Source organism: Amblyomma americanum, chromosome 1 (assembly GCF_052857255.1).
Source record: "Amblyomma americanum isolate KBUSLIRL-KWMA chromosome 1, ASM5285725v1, whole genome shotgun sequence".
In the NCBI taxonomy this organism is placed as follows: domain Eukaryota; kingdom Metazoa; phylum Arthropoda; class Arachnida; order Ixodida; family Ixodidae; genus Amblyomma; species Amblyomma americanum.
Window position 1 is genome coordinate 289,879,752 of NC_135497.1, and position 14,190 is coordinate 289,893,941.

At 48.8% G+C, this 14,190-nt stretch overlaps 1 pseudogene; it reads left to right on the forward strand.

Annotated features, from left to right (window-relative positions):
- Positions 1-422: 422 nt before the first annotated feature.
- Positions 423-12,089, forward strand: LOC144118800 (uncharacterized; annotated as a pseudogene).
- The last annotated feature ends 2,101 nt before the right edge of the window (positions 12,090-14,190 follow it).

Sequence of the window (14,190 nt, forward strand, 5' to 3'; positions counted from 1 at the left end):
GAGGGCTCGGGCCCGCCGTCCGTGTCGGCGAAGAATAACGCTGTGGAGATGGGAAGTGGCGGTGGAAGCCCGGTGAGTTGGCTTCCCTGCTGAGCTGCGGGTCCTCGATTCGGGCACGGCCAGCGTCGATGTGGCGGCGAGCAGAAGCAGGCTGAAAGGCCTGCCTCTCTTGGCGGTAGCGGCAGTACCGATACACATCGCCAGGTTGTCCGCAGAAGAAGCAGAGTGGTCGGCTGCCATAAGAGCGCCACACGTCAGTTCGGCGCGGTTGAGAGCGGCTGGGAGGTGCCCACTGTGGGACCTGGAAGAATCGCGTCTGCTGACGGCTCGGTTGGCTCGGCGGGGCGTGGTCTGGCGGCGGGCGAGGAAGGACTGCCGCATAGCTGGCGGGTTGCGGCTCCGGCTCGTAGCAAGGCGCAGTAATGACGGCCCTGTTGCTGTCGGGTTGTGGCACGTGGTATGGTTCGCTAATGGCTGCCACGTTGTTAACTGGGTGAGACTCGTTGTATAGTACAGATATTGACAGGCCGTACCGGAGCTCTTTGCTTACGGCAGCTGCGGCGGCCTCTGGTGACTGAACGCTCGTAGCAGTAATTCGCTGCAGCTCCTCGAGGACAATTTCTCGAATGAGTTCTCGAAGAGTGGTCCGATCGGTTGCAGTGATCGCCGCCACAGTCGTTGGAACACCGGTGAAGGGTCGGTCGTACTGGCGGCACCGTTCTTGGAGGGCCCGCTACAGTGAATAAATGTCAATGAAAGCAGCAGATTGGACAGCCGTCGCCGTAGCTCAGTTGGTAGAGCACCGGACGCGATATTCGGAGGTCGTGGGCGCGGACCCACCGGCGGCATTGTTGTTTTTTCTGCTGCTTATAATTCATTTTCATTAAACCAATTGATTGGCATTACAAATAAGAAAAAATTGAAACATTCATCTACGCACCTGGGTTTGGGTGACTGTTAGCTTCCTAAATATATTTGTCAAAACAAGCCCCTCAATTCATTTGCCTTGTCTGCTAATAGCTTAACGGGGGTCTCGGTTCTGGCAGTCTTGATGCCATAGGTAGCATAAGAGGGCTCTCGCAGTTTCCGCCCTCGCCCTTAGATGACGTTCTACGCCACCCTCGCGGTATTACAGGACGTGCTACGCCCACCGCTATGGACGAGGGTGGCGCTGGTGAACACTCTCAAGGTTCGCTTGCACTTAAAATATACTCACGAGAGCAGCCGATTTGACAGCCGTCGCCGTAGCTCAGTTCGTAGAGCACCGGAAGCGATGTACGGAGGTCGTGGGTTCGGATCCCACCGGCGGCATGGTTGTTTTTTTCTGCTAATTTATAATTCATTTTCTTACAAATTAAAAAAATTACAAATTAAAAAAATGGAAACATTCCCCTATGCACCTGGGTTTAGGTGACTGTTATCTTCCTTAATATATATATATATATATATATATATATATATATATATATATATATATATATATATATATATATATATATATATATATATATATATATATATATATATATCCACCTAAACACATTAGATATGCTTTTGCTGCCAATCACTTTATATGTATTAATTCCTACCATGTATTCAGTTTATATACGTTCATGTTTATCACATGCTTTCTTCAATGTGCTCTCAGTACATGAGATTCATGGCTTGCGACTAGCAGGAAAATAGAGACTCGCTCTGGGTTGTGCGATGTTCTCGTGTTCTTAGGTCTGACGTGCACACTGTTCAAGTCTCAATGTTCCGCACTTTCCTAGTTATTGCGTCTCGTTACTTCTCGTTTCCGCTGTCAACGTCAAATAATATTTTTCTAACCACAATAACGTTGCCACCTTCACTGAAACCGCATATTTGCATCACTGCTGGCCATCCATATTGAACAGAAAAACAGCCGTTTTTGTGCCAACTATGCAGCGGTACAAACGCATGCAGGTCAATTCGGCATGCAACGAGCGAAAGACATACGGTGCCTTTTCGTTAAGAGCACTAGTGTGGAGCAGACATTAATTTAACTGATTACTGTAATAAAATTGCAGTGATTTGATGACATTGCTCGGGAGCTGGAATTTTAATGCATTACTTTTATGTTCGAGCATTTTAGCAATGTAATGAAGTACTTTGGAAAAGCAATTTCGCGGAAAAAGAAATAATTCAGAAATTACTTTTATTTAAAATGGTTAGCTGCCTTTTGTGTCGGGGAAGCTTTGCTCTCTGTAATACTGAATAGGGCCCTTGTAACGCAGGAAGGATGCGCGAGATGCCTACGCCAGGGCTGGGGTATCTGGTGCAAGACCTACTGAACTACAGACCCGCACATTTCGCACTGCTCCAGCGCGCACCTTTTAGTTCATGCCTTTTGACGCTAGGGAACGGCATCTACGGGCGGCGTGGCGCTACAATTAACCTGTTGAACAAGATGGCGCCTGCGATTATTTCACTTCAAGGTTGTAATAGTTTTGTCATTTGTCTACGTTTTGTGTAGTCATGCATTCATGTTGTTTTGCGGAAACACCAGTTCTGCGCGTACTGTGCGATTTTGTTTTTCTTGTTGCATGCCACTACGCCGGAAAGAGAGCGGCGACAGAGACGTAATCGCGCCATTTTCAAATGCCGGCATGCTAGCATGGGCTTTCTGTTAGCGCGCTGGTGCTCGTTAAGAAACTTCTTAAAATAAAAAAACTGATATATAGTAACATTAATTAAAAAAAGAAATGCGGACATCCACGAGTTGCAAACATATATGTGGCAGAGAGATCTTTGTGGGAGGTTCGGCAGACGGTAGCGTGCCGCAAAATATCTGTTGTTTGGTGCTTGGTGCGACAGAAAGTTGTCGGTGCACTGGTTATAGATCGTTGCGCGACACTGAGCTACGCTGCTACCGTATGCATTTTTCGTGTTCTTGGAAACGAATGGTGCATGGCGTGAAGAGATCGTAAAGCTAGTAGAATGGTTTACTGCTGCGTACCATTCTGCAAATCAGAGCAAGCGAAAACGCCTGACGTAAACTTTCATGAGTTTCCTGTCACCAGTGTGCGGAAGGAATGGATCCGGGCTGTTGCGAGGAAAGGTGGGACCTTTTCAGATTTCCCTCACGAGGTAGACAAGAAAGTAATGAAATAGCTAGGAGTTTACATTTTGAAATTTTATGAAGAAATTTTGGAACAAAACAGAACACAATGTGTGCAAGAGATGCTGCATGGTTTGCTGTGAAACTTGTGGACCATATGTTGAAGAAAAGGAACTGCGGCTTGGTCAAAACAGGACTTGAAGCTGATAAATGGATGCTATAAGCAATAAACCTCCAATTGCCAAGAGGTACTGCACGTGTACCTGTCTTTTTAAGCATATAACGAAGAAAAGTATCGTTTAAGTCTTTACGCTGTTATACAATGGCACTTGTTCCGCTTATACGAGCCAAATATGAGCGGGCAAGAAAATAGCCGGGGCAATGGGCGTTAATTAAACTTTTGCTTTCACTTTTTCATTTCGTTCTTCTGTAAGGCCCGGAAAATCAACTCTGGCAGCCAAGTGACCGCTCAAAAGTATGCAGCCTTCACTTCACACCTGATGATTATAGGCCAGGCTTGAAGAGACGATGGATAAAACCCGCAGCTGTACCGTCAGTGTTTGTGCGCGACTCTGGCGATATGATGCGAACCAGGAGGAAAGCTTTGCTGCATTGCGCAAGCGCGCTGCAAAAAAGCCCAGCTGCAAACATGGAAATGTAAGTCAACAAGCAATATCATGTCAATTATTCTTCAGTTGACCACAATTATGACATACAACGCATAGATATTCACATTAGGCTTTCTTTAATGTTTTGTAGGAGGGAAACACAGCCTGTCGAACCGTCCTTGCCCCGTCCATCGACGCAACAGGAAGCACGAACATCTGAGACGCACGATTCGCCCTCACCAACGGCGAGCTAGGAGCCTGCTCCAACAGAGCCCTCTTGTTCTAGATTGAAATGCGGCAATTCAAGACCGAGAAACATGAAACGCTTAGTCTCGTCGCAAACGAACCTAACCTTCAAAAAGATGCCGTTCACAGCAGCGACCACGAAAACACTAAAGCGCAAGACGAAGAGACTTGAAAAAATGCATCATGCATTGAATTCACAGGTCTTTGAAGAGAAGAAAAAAATTTTCAAAATTAGCGCATGCTCACAGCTTGCTAACGCTGCAATGCTGCAGCTACTGTTAACTGCAATGAAATCACATTTTTCTATTTTAGGGTGTGGGTTGGTGCACTAAATATTTGCAGGAAGTTCCTTTGTTTTACAGGAGAAGCTACTTGAAAATAACCCAAAAGCCGTTTTCCTCAAAGAGCAGCTGCACTGTTTGAACAAAACACACCCCCACTGGTCACATGAAGCAATCAGACGAGCCGTACTATGGCATTCCAAATCACCGTCCGGGTATGAAATGATACGGGAGTCAGGGTGCGTGACTCTTCCGAGTCGCGCCACACTGAAAAGGTACATCGAGACATGCAGCGGGGAGGTAGTGTCTTCCTTAATGAAGCAGCGGTTGCACCAGGAAGCTGCGCATCTTTCTGAGCGGGTAAGTTCAGAAACACCGCGCTTTTCGTAACGCACTTGTTTGCTGTTACACCCGACATTTAAAATTTTGTTACGTGGCAATGTTATATTCCTTTCTTCAGGAAAAAATGGGCTCGCTTGTAGTCGACGAAATGTCACTAAAGCAGTGTGCAAGCTGTGAAAAACAAAGAGACGCCGTGCAAGGGACTTGTCAAAATGGGAGGCCTCGAGAGCGAAGTACGTCTCGAGAATGAACTGGCCACGCACCTTCTTGCCTTCGTCTTTGTCGGCCTCTCTACGCACTACACGAGAGGTTCCAACATTTACGTAACGGTATATGTATAAGTAATTAACAAGTAAAAAAATATCGTGTCTGCGTTCTGGACAAGTTTAACCTGGCATGCATGTGCAACATTTTTTTCAGTCTACCAGTAGCGTACTACTTTACCCAATCGATTAAATTGGAGGAGCTGTACCACCTGACCATGACAGTAATGAAGTCTGTAGAGGAGGCTGGGTTCCAAGTAGTGCGCCTAGTAGCCGACAATCGTGCCTTCAACTGCAAGATGTTTGCCATGCTAGACAATGGAAAATAAGCCCGGAGGTGCCGTAAGTACCACTGTGCTATTCATTTCCTATACACTTCACCTACAGTATACATAGCGATGTACGCCAATTTTTTAACGTGAACGCGCAATCGTCGACTGCCTGGCACTGCTGTGCCGGGAGGAGAAGAGAAAGCCTGCTAGGGCAAAGCTAGGCTGTTCTCATGAGCGCGAGTAGACCCTGTGCACCATCGGATTTTATGCATTGGAGCTAGGCCCAAGAAGCTGCGAGCTAGGCCCGCTGCATATAGCATGGGTGATTCTGAAAAGAGCAGAGATTTGGGAACTGCCTAGCATGCCAAATACACCAGTTCCAATCGTTACTTATAAAGCTGATTGAAGGGGACCCTCGATTTTGCCGCGTTAATTTCGTTAAAGCAAATGCTCTCGACACGCTACCCGCAAATACAACCGGGGCCTGTACAGTCTTGCTTGGAACGCTACGCGTTTGCACCAGTCCAAGGCCGCCAACACGTAGCAGATAGAACACCAAACGGAACACTGCCATAGAACTTGCTTCGCACTAAACAGAACAGCCAAGCAGACGACGCTAGCTACGGAGTCATGATGAGTGCGTATGCTCGTTCCCCATCCCGATTTTCGCTTTACTTCGCCTCGGCACCGCTGCAGCGGTCAGTCGACGCTCGCGTGTTCATGTTAAAAATTTTAAGGGTGTACATTGATATTACAGAGGAAGCACTCTGGGCTTCGGAGTTGGGCTAGAATTTTGAAAGCTTGGGCTTTTTGTGTATGGCACTCATGATCACCAGTTCGTTAATAGACGAGCTACGCTTTATTGAGAAGTTTTTAAAGAACGGTTCATGCTTTCAAATATGCACATTTAGTAAACGCCTTTGCCACTTGTCTACGTCACATTCATTTACTGTTCGATGTTAGCCTCCCTACCCGCCGCGGTGGCTCAGTGGTTACAGCGCTCGGCTACTGATCCGGAGTTCCCGGTTTCGAACCTGACCGCGGCGGCTGCGTTTTTATGGAGGCAAAACGCTGAGGCGCCCGTGTGCTGTGCGATGTCAGTGCACGTTAAAGATCCCCAGGTGGTCGAAAATATTCCGGAACCCTCCACTACGGCTCCTCTTTCTTCCTTTCTTCTTTCACTCTATCCTTTATCCCTTCCCTTACGGAGCAGTTCAGGTGTCCAATAATATATGAGACAGATACTGCGCCATTTAATTTCCCCCGAAAAAACAGTCATTATTATTATTATTATTATTATTATTACTATTATTATTATTATTATTATTATTATTATTATTATTATTATTATTATTATTATTATTATTATGTTAACCTCCCTCAGAGCGGTACTATATGCGTTTGTAGAAGCAGATTAAGCTGCTACGCATAAGCGTATACGCACGTCCACGTTAACATCACTAAATTTCTTTGCATGCATTAGCCGAAAGAATGAAGTACGGGATTTTTTTTTTATCTTGTGCCCACTGACGCTTTCCCTGTTTTCCCTCTTTTTGCTTGCAGACACCCCATGAACAGTGGGCGAAAGTTGTTCATAGCGTTTGATCACTGCCACATTCTCAAAACTCTGCGGAACCAGCTACTTGCCTCGAACTGTGTAACGGGGATCAACACTACAGCCCTAAATATCTTAGAATGCTGCTCGAAATCACTGAACGCCAGCCTTCTTTCAAGTTGGTGAGATGCCTCACGCGGAAGCATGGCTTCCCTACGACTTTAGAGAAAATTAATGTCAAGAGGTCTTGACATATTTTCTCCGCAGGCACGTACCATTGGTATCGAAACCAGGACAAGAAACCGAAGAAAAAATAAATAGCGCTCCTCTGCAACATGCGTCATATTTTTTTTTCACTTTTTTTAGGTTACAGCTGTCCTTCGGTATCTGCAACAACATGGACAGAGATTTGGGGTGATTGGCTTTGAAGACAGTCTGCCAACTATACAATTGATGGAACTTATCTTCAAGTGGCTCACTATTCACAATATACGAAGCACGACCTTTTACATTGTGAGCAGAGATTCAAAGGGGATGCCATTCAACTCTCCTCACGATGACAGGTATCTATCATTTTTTTGACCGGGCGGTATGGTGTCATTACAATGATGTTTATTTCAGGCTATCCTGGCTGGAGAACGAGTTCCTTTCCTTCTTTGCGGCATGGAAGAAAGCAGCACCCCACAAGAGTGCATTCTTGTCGCTTGAGATCTACGAAGCGTTGAAGGTGACGACGATCTCAACCGTTCTGTGCACCAGATACCTTATCCAATCCGGCTTCGTCTATGTTTTATCAGCAAAATTCTCTAGCGATCCTGTGGAGGCCCTGTTTTCTGCAATCCGGCGCATGAACGGCTGCAATGACCAGACAGATGCTCGTGCGGCACTTTCTTCATTGCAGAAAATGCTGGTCACGGGTGTTCACTCTTCAGCAAGCGGTACTACTGGGAAAGTTGTGGCCCCTCTGGGCTCCATTCATTTTCGGGCAACCGGGCGCCGCAGATGGTACCAGCTGGGACTGATACGGGACACGAGTCGCCACAGGATTTATCAATTGCCATGGATAAAGGTCGTCGCAGATACAGTGACACTGGATCTGCCGCAAAAGAAGGAGTCTCAACGAGTGCCGTTCCTGCTGTTGAGATAGAACGGGTTTTGCAGCCACACCTTGCTGCTTTAAGTATCCCGAATGGTGAACATTTTAATTTGCAGCCATGTTAAGCATCTTGTTTTTGTACATGCATCGCCATTCAAGCGGATATAATTACCGATTCATGCTGTAAAGCGAAAAGATTCGGTGCAAAAGCACGTTTTTTTTGCAGACGCACACCACCGCCACCTACCTCAAAGCGCAATTCAGGTTTCGACTGACCCAGAGAGCCAGTTATGCGTCTTTCCTTTCCTCAACGTTAACGGAGTCTAGACCTTGTGCCGGTGAAATGCACCTGGAGAGGTTCACCGTACCCATTTCCTTTCTGTTGTTGTCCTCCGTTGCAGCGGCACGTATACCTACAGTCCCTTAATTATTGAGTCTGGCTGAGGCTTCATTTTCTTCGCGCGATACATATTATATAATCGAAATCGCTGGCGGTAGGCTAAATGCGCTTTCGCTCTAAAAAAGTTTTAAAAATCATTCGCACATTGTGATTCACCATTACTAAATGGCTGTGTTCGCAGACTGCTGTTCGTGTGGAAGCATATTGGCAGGGAGCCTACATGCAAAACAGTACATATGTATAGGCTAGCTTCTCTATCCCGTGCTCTCCGCCGCCATGCTTCACACTTCGTGATTCGCAATTACCTCTTCTATCGCCGGAACTACAGCACCGACAGCCGCAAGTGGTTACTCGTTATTCCTCGCCACCTGCGCACAAACATATGCGCCTATTTCTACGCTGACCCACAATCCGGTCACGCGGGAGTTTTCAAGACATACACCCGCATCCGGCTGCGCTATTACTGGCGCGGCATGTACACCGTTGCACTTAAATACGTACGCGCCTGTCTCGCCTGTCAACGTCGCAAGCCATCTCCTCATCGTTCTGCTGGAGAGTTGCAGCCATTCCCTTGCCCACCACGCCCTTTCGACCGTATCGGAATTGATTTCTACGGCCCGCTTCCGCACACTGCGGCCGGCAACCGTTGGGCTATCGTTGCGGTTGATCATCTCACGAGGTATACCGAAACCGCCGCCCTTCCGTCTGCCACAGCGACAGACGTTGCCTCCTTCCTTTTGCAACGTTTAGTCCTTCGTCACGGTGCACCTCGTGAACTGCTTAGCGACCGCGGACGCGCCTGTTTGTCCGATGTCGTCACCGCCCTGCTCCGCCAGTGCAACATAATCCATCGTACCACCTCCGCCTATCATCCGCAGACCAACGGCCTCACCGAGCGATTTAACCGCATCCTCGGGGACATGCTCTCTATGTATGTCGCATCCAACCACTCGAATTGGGATCTCATCCTCCCTATGGGACTTTCGCCTACAACACCGCCCAGCAGTCCACTAAAGGCTTCTCTCCATCCTTTCTTATTTACGGCCGTCATCCATCTGTTACAATTGACACCATTCTGCCTTACCAACCTGACGCCTCCGAATATACCCCTGTTTCCGAAGCCCTGCAACACGCAGAAGATTGTCGCCAAATCGACCGGTCACTCACAACTGACGCCCAGTATCGCCAGAAATTCCGCCACGACAACGCTCACACCACATTGCACTTCTCTCCTGGTGCGCTTGTGTGGCTCAGGATACCATCAAGTACTCCTGGACTCTCCTCGAAATTTCTCGCCAAGTATCAGGGCCCCTACCGTGTCCAGGAGCGCACATCTCCAGTTAATTATGTCGTCGAACCCCTCACGCCATCTCCCGATCTCCGCCGCCGCGGCCGCGAGACAGTTCACATCCAGCGTCTCAAGCCTTACTACAACCCCTCCATATTGCAGTCGCCGTAAGTCGCCAGGATGGCTCTTCTTCGCCCCGGGGGTGATTGTGAAGAAGATGATGACCCAGACAAAGCAGATGACTCGTGAAAACGAAGAAGTTGGCCCTGCGCGTCAGCCGTATTGCTATCGCCACGTGTGTCTGTGCCCGACCTGGTTGCCCTCGGATTGTTCTCGCCGCTGCCTCCTTCCTCCCAGCTCTTTTAAATAAATCCCCGCCTTATATATATATATATATATATATATATATATATATATATATATATATATATATATATATATATATATATAGCAGACTACGTAAAGTAAATGAGGGGCCCGTTTGACAAACTTATAAAGGGAGCCAACAGTCACCGAAACCAAGGTGCATAGGGGAACGTTATTTATTTATTTTTTTAATGTGTTGTGCTTATCAGTGGGATAATATTACTTCGATTAATAAATTGCATAGAGAAAATTACTTATAAATCAGCACAAAAAACAACCATGCCGCCGGTGGGATCCGAACCCACGACCTCCGAACACCGCGTCCGGGGCTCTTACCAACTGAGCTACGGCGACGGCTGCCCAATCTGCTGCTCTCGTGGGTATTTATGTTTATTTGGTGTACGCGAACCTTGAGAGTGTTCACCAGCGCCACCCTCGACCATAGCGGCGGACGTAGCACGTCCTGTAATACCGCGAGCGTGACGTGGAACGTCATCTAACTAAAGGGCGGAAACTGTGCGAGAGCCCTCTTAAGCAACCTGTGGCATCAAGACTGCCAGAACCGAGACCCTCGTTATGCTATTAGCAGACTAGGTAAAGTAAATGAGGGGCCCGTTTGACAGACTTATAAAGGGAGCCCACAGTCACCGAAACCAAGGTGCATAGGGGAACGTTATTTATTTTTTTTTTAATGCGTTGTGCTTATCAGTGGGATAATATTACTTCGATTAATAAATCGCTAAAAGAAAGTTACTTATAAAGCAGCAGAAAAAACAACCATGCCGCCGGTGGGATCCGAACCCTCGAGGGTGGCGCTGGTGAACACTCTCAATGTTCGCGTACACCAAATAAACATAAATACCCACGAGAGCAGCAGATTGGACCGCCGTCGCCGTAGCTCAGTTCATTCTACTTCCGGCCACCGAGCGTGACGGACGCAGGATCATGAGCTCCCACGGAGCGGCGATAGCGGCCGTTGCCGGCCGCGGAAACAGGTTTGCCAGCGACGCTGATAAGGATTACGAGATACATACATACATACATACAAGTTTTATTCTCCACAAAGAAGTGGAAGGAGGCGGAGGGAAAAGCCGTACATTTGCGGCTTGAAAAATCCTCCGCCCCCTTCGTCCTGCCTACCCTGCCTACCGGACGTGTGGTTTTAAACACGGTTTTTCTGCACGGGGACGTGCGTGCGAGACCCTACAGGGTCGAAGACTTCAGGGACGCCCTCGCCAACGCTGGTGCGCTCCCCGACGTCGTGGCGTTGGGGGCGTACCAGATAAACCACGTGTGGGCGGTGACCTTCAGCACCGCTGACGCCGCAAAGAAACTGACCACCACGAAGGAGCTGGAAGTCAAGGGACGCCGCTGCATTGTTTTCGATCCAGAAGACCACCAGGTAAAGCTGCGCCTCCAGTGGATGCTTCACGGCGTCGCCGACGAGGACATCCGTACGGCATTCGCGGCGTTCGGCAACGTGACCGAGGTCACCCGGGAGCGTTGGCGCGTCGCCGGCATGAAGGAGAAGGGGTCCACCACGAGGACCGTGCTCCTGAAACTGAAGCCAGGTGTGAAGGTGGACGACCTGCCCCACCAGGTACGAGTCGCTGGCGAGTTGGCTCTCGTGGTGGTTCCCGGGCGGCCGATGCAGTGCCTTCGTTGCGGCGGCACGGGGCACGTTCGCCGCGATTGCAAGGTGCCCAGGTGTTCGAAATGCCGGCGCTATGGACACTCGGAGGCTGACTGCGTTCGTACCTACGCGTCGGCCACCGGGCATGTAGCAGCGAGCGTCTCTGCAGAACTGATGGACGTCGTCGAAGCAGAGGAGGCAGCGAGCGGTGCCGACGACACGGGCAAAGCGGAGGGGATGGCGGTGCAGCCAGCTGTTGCGAGTAGCAACACCGACACGGCTGTGGCTCAGGAGAGCGGGTCGCCAGCTACTGACCCATCTTCGACGCCTGTGGAAACGCCCAAAGATGGAGCGAGCTCGTCCGCGCACGTGGAACGGAAGGCCGCCAGCGAGAGCCACGACGAAAAGGACGACTCCCGCATGAACGTCGGCGTGACTACACCTGCGAAGCGGCCACACGCCGAGACCAAGGCCGACGGGGAGAAGGCAGTGGAGCCCAGCGTCGGGGAACCGCCGGCAAAGACGCCCCAAGCACGACGGGCCGGTCTGAGACCGCGCCCAAAAGTTCCGGCTGAGAAGCGTGGCGGCGACAAGGCGCCTCCTGACCAGGAGCACGTGCTCGCGCCGGATGACACCGGCGGCGACGGCATCGTCTAGCGACATGCTAGGCGCGGGAGGTAAGCACCGTGCTTTCGGTCGCTTCTTCCTAAGTTAAAATGGCTTCTGCAACTCCGTTTAAAGTCGCCACCCTAAACGTCAGAGGCCTGGCAGGTAAAAGAAAACAAAGCCAGCTGTACAGACTTATAACGGAGCAAGATATTGATATACTGGCAGTGCAGGAGACTAAAGTCGATGGTGAGGAAGAGACCGGGAGCATGGTGCGACGTTTCACGTCTAGGTATTTTGCCGTCGTTAGCCATGCTGTAGGCACATCGGCTGGCTGTATTCTTTTTGTTAAGAAGTTGCCGGGAATAGATGTACACGGTCATCATTCGTGCTTGTCCGGTCGACACGTGTCCATCGATTTTTCGCTCAGTAACATAGACTGGCGCATTGTTTGCCTCTACGCTCCTAATGTGGTTAATCACCGAGCCGCGTTTTTTGAAAGCGTCGAAGAACGGCTTCGCACTGACAGACAGCTGATTGTTATGGGCGATTACAACTGTGTCCTTAGTGCGCGCGACAAGACAAGCCTCCGAGGTTTCCGAGACAAAAGCACCGAAGTGTTGTTACGAATGATTGTGAACTGCAACCTCGAGGATGTAGCAGAGTGTCTTGAAGGAACGCGTGCTGTAAGGTACACACGATTCGAGGGCACAAGTCACGCACGGCTAGACCGCATTTATGCATCCGCGGAAACTGTACCTAAATGCCATAGTTATGTAGTTATGCCGGTATCATTTTCTGACCACTGTTTGGTTCAATGCTGCATAGGATTCATTAAGAAGGGGAATGGTTTTTCATGGGAAATGTGGAAGTTGAATGACAAGCTACTTCAGGACGAATTTTATAACCGAGCTGTAAGAGAAGAAGTAGCAAAAATAGAACCAAGTAGCAACATGAGGATATGGCAGCAGTGGGAGCTCACTAAGGAAACTTTAAAATTAAAAGCAATAGAAAGAGCCACTTGTATACGTCATCAAGCAAAACAACAGGAAATTGAGCTAAAGACACTGCTTCAGAAGATGTTAAAACAGGAATTCCGAGCGCCTGGTAAATGGATGGAGGACATAAGAAAAACCAAACAAAAGCTAGAGATAATCGAAGGAGAACGTTATCGGGGAGCGTTGGTGAGGGCGAGGGCAGAAAACATGGCTGCAGGGGAAGCGCCAACGAAACGAGCACTTGGTTTGGAAAAAATCCCGTGCCGAAAGAAATCACATTCACGAAATAGAATGGAGAGGTGTTTTAAAAACGTACATCGATCACATCAAAGGAGCCTTTTTCGAGCATTACCAGGCGCTCTTCGCATCGCGCCCGGTAGATGTTATCACATTTAAGGAGGCGTTTCTAGCCGAGATGCCGCGTCTGGACGACGAAACTAAAGACAGATTGGAACAGCAGATAAATCAAGAGGAAGTCGAGCAAGCAATAGATAGTTTAAACCCAGGAAAGTCGCCTGGACCGGACGGGTTCAGCGCGGCATTCTACAAAGATTTTAAACATGTAATTTCCCCGGTCTTGAGGGTAATCTTTAACGAACCCTTTAAAGTCAAAGCACTGCCTCCGTCCTATGGGTCGTCCCATACTGTGCTGATTCCCAAAACAGACGACACAGACAGACTACGACTGGTGACAGCATACCGACCGATAGCACTCACTAATGTTGAGTACAAAATTTTTATGAAGATTTTGGCGCGAAGGCTGCAGACCGTGATTCATCACTTAGTTGGTCCGCATCAGACCTGCGGGATTAAAGGGCGGTCTATTTTTACAAATATTCACGTTGCGCGCAGTGTCTTAGAAACCTGTGATGACACAAATGGTCAGGTGGCTATTCTTCAGATCGATTTAGAAAAGGCTTTTGACTGCGTTGCCCATGAACTTTTGTTTGCAGTATTAAGCCATGTTAACGTTGGTTCTGTTATTCGCGAGGGTGTGGCCCTGGCGTACCGGAACTGCACGACGAAATTGATCGTTAACAAGAGTCTGGGGGCCCCCATTAGCGTGCAGCGTTCGGTGCGCCAGGGCTGTCCCCTCAGCCCCCTTTTATTCTGTATTTATGTGGAGACCCTTTGTTTGAAGCTACTGAAAAACA